This window comes from Octodon degus, unplaced genomic scaffold (assembly GCF_000260255.1).
Source record: "Octodon degus isolate 3935 unplaced genomic scaffold, OctDeg1.0 scaffold00116, whole genome shotgun sequence".
NCBI lineage: Eukaryota > Metazoa > Chordata > Mammalia > Rodentia > Octodontidae > Octodon > Octodon degus.
In genome coordinates, this window is record NW_004524692.1 from 5708615 (window position 1) to 5711829 (window position 3215).

At 42.3% G+C, this 3215-nt stretch overlaps 1 pseudogene; it reads left to right on the forward strand.

The window, feature by feature from the left end:
* The first annotated feature begins 1468 nt into the window (after window positions 1–1468).
* LOC101586965 lies at window positions 1469–3077 on the forward strand (annotated as a pseudogene).
* The last annotated feature ends 138 nt before the right edge of the window (window positions 3078–3215 follow it).

Sequence of the window (3215 nt, forward strand, 5' to 3'; positions counted from 1 at the left end):
AAAAAAAAAAAAAAAAAAAAAACCAATGCCAATCAAGACTGTAAACAGGCTTTGGTCACCATACAAGTTTCTAAAGATTTGAACAGTTACATTAAGGCTTGTCAGGATATTAGTTTGGAAGGTCATAAGGTGTCTATATTAGCTCAAGCTATGCTGGCTCTTAAAAAACAAGGTAAGGGGTTAGGGATTTGGCTCATGGGTAGAATGCTTGCCTAGCAAGCTGGAAGCCCTGGGTTTAGTCCTCAGCACCAAAAACAAAAAAATAAACCTTGCCTAAAAACAAGGCAAAATAATGTTTAAAATGTTATGTATTAATTGTGGCAAAATGGGACATCTTCAACAACAATGTATATCTACAAGTCAAAGTAATAACTGTAACCCTCTAGAACTTCCACAGAGTACAGTTTGGGAAATAATGAGGCTGAACTGGGTCTTTGCCCATGATATGAAAAGGGTCTAAATATCAGAGATGGAACTCCCCTGTGGGGAAACAGACAGGGCGCTCAACCCCAGGTCCCCCAATGACTAAAGGTGACCCAATGGGAAATCAAGCTTTCCATCAGATTTCCAATCAAAACCTCAGTCAGGTTTCTCCAGTCCCGACCCAACAACAGGTTTGGATTCCGGGAGGAACATTGCTTCCTTCACTTGAGGAACTCAGGGAGGATTGGATTAGATCTATCGCCCAAGAGGTAAATCTCACTGGGGGCAACACTGATACTTGAAGACCCCCACCCCAAAATACTATTGGATTGTGGGTAAAATCTCTTTAAAGGTTGTTATACCCATTATTATTGATAAAGATTATGAAAAGGAGATTGAAATCTTTGTACAGACAATGGATATTTGGGTAGTTGAGCCTGGAGAATATATTGCTCAACTGATATTACCAGGGGGCCAGGGAGATAGCTCGGTAGAATAAATACTTGCGTGGCAAGTGTAAGGTTCTGAGATATTGTTACCAGCAACCCCGCCTGGTGATGACTATTTTATATTTTATTTATTTTTCATTTGTGTATTTGGTACAGGGCCTCATTACACAGATCAGACTTGTGGTGATCCTCCTGTTTCCAGCCTTCCCAGTGCTGGGGTTACAGACATGTGCCACCAGGCCCAGACTGCTGGCATGTCATTCAGGACCACGGATCGAACCCTGGTCCCTGCACTTGCCAAATCAGGCGCTTTGTCAGCTGAGCTATCTCAGTGGCTCTATGCCTATTTTAGATAGGACTCTCAGTTGGGACAAAAAAAAAAAAAAAAGGAAGAAACTTCAAAAAGAGAAATTTTACACAAGAGCTGGTGGAGGAGTAACCTACACGCACCATTAAAATTAATGGATGGGGGCCGGGGAGATGGCTCAGTAGGATAAGCACTTGACTGGCAAACGCAGGGTTCTGAGTTCAATCCCCGGTTCCGCCAAAAAAAATAAAAAAATAAAAAATAAATAAATAAATAATAAAATTAATGGATGGATTTTGTCTTTGGCTTCCCTGTGGAGAAGGCTCCTCAGCCTGAGAGAGGGCCGGAGGAGTTGGCGACTGTGTCGCTGGGGTTTTCGTTGCCAGGCGTCAGGGCTGGTTGGGAGCAGCCTCTGGAAGGGAGCACTGAGATTTTGGCCCGGCAATTGTTGGATAAGTTAATGGGCCGGGACCGAAACCTCGCCCTGGATCAGAAGTGCAGCAACGTGCGGTGGGACCACAACAGCGTTTGTAAATATTATCTCTGTGGTTTTTGTCCTGGGAATTGTTCACAAATACTCGTTCTGATCTTGGTCCATGTGAAAAAATTCATGATGAAAATTTACGAAAACAATATGAAAAGAGTTCCTGTTCATGAAAGTGAGCTATGAGAGAGATTTTTTTTTTTTCAATACTCACAGAGCTTACTAGCAGGAGTAGAACATAAAATCAGACGAGGCCATGCTCGTTTGGCATTATCTCAAAAACCAGCAGTCTTCTGGGGCAGCTGGCCCAAAAGGCAAAAATGAGAAAATTCAGGTTCTCACAGACAAAATTAATGTGCTCCTACAACAGGTTAAAGAATTGGGCCCTGAAGGAAAGATAGAAGCCCAGGGAAGGATGAAATTAGTTGGACAGCTAAAAGAGAAGCAGGGGTTGAGGAGATGGCTCAGTGGATAAGCGCTTCCCTGGCAAGCGCAAGGGCCTGAGTTCAATCCCCTGTTCCACAAAAAAATAAAAATAAAAGAGGAGAGAGAATTGCTTACATCCACAACTTCAACCATTGAAAGTTTTGCTGCCCCCAAAAAACAAATGGAAGTTTGTGAAGTAGGCAGAGCCTTTTTGATAGTTGGAGATGCCCTGTCGCCGGTAGATGATCATTTGATGGGAAAACAACACATGGGCTATGCCAAAATCAAAGCTACTGTAGAAGAACTAAAAGAAAAGTTAAGAAAAAGAACTGAAGAACCTGATGGGGATGAGCATCTAAAAAAAAAAGAGAAGCAGGGGTTGAGGAGATGGCTCAGTGGAATAAGCGCTTCCCTGGCAAGCGCAATGGCTGAGTTCAATCCCCAGTTCTGCCAAAGTAAATAAATAAATAAATAAATAAATAAATAAGAGAAGAGGAAAAAAAGACAAAAAAGAGGAGGAAAGAGAGAAAGAGCAAGCTCATGACAGAGAAAAAAGAAAGACAAGTTGTTCACGAAGTAGACACTCAAATCGAACTTGTGACCAGAGATGTAGCAGGTCCTGAAACCACAAAAGATCACCAAGTAGGGAAAGAAGGTGAAGCAGAAGTAGAGATCCGTGGAGAAGCAGAAGCCATGACAGATCAGAAAGGGAACACAGATCTCGCAGTCGGGATTGAAGATGGTCAAAAAGCTGGGATAGAAAGTCATAAGCACAGGAGCAAAAGTCGGGATAGAGAACAAGACAGAAAATCCAAGGAGAAAGCAGAAAAGAGGGGATCTGAGAATTAAAAAAAAGTAGTATGAAGTCCAGTAGTTGAGAAAAGCAGAGTGAAGACACAAACCCTGAATCAAAGGAAAGTGATACTAAAATGAGGTCAATGGGACCAGTGAAGACATTAAATCTGAAGGTGACTCTCAGTCCAGTTAAAACTGATCTGATAAGACCTCAGGTCAGATAGAGGACTACTGTTCGAAGATTTCTTGAAGAATACTGAAAACAGGGGCTGGAGAGATGGCTCAGTGGTCTAAAGCACCTACTTAGAACAAGCTTAGCAAAGCATCAGGG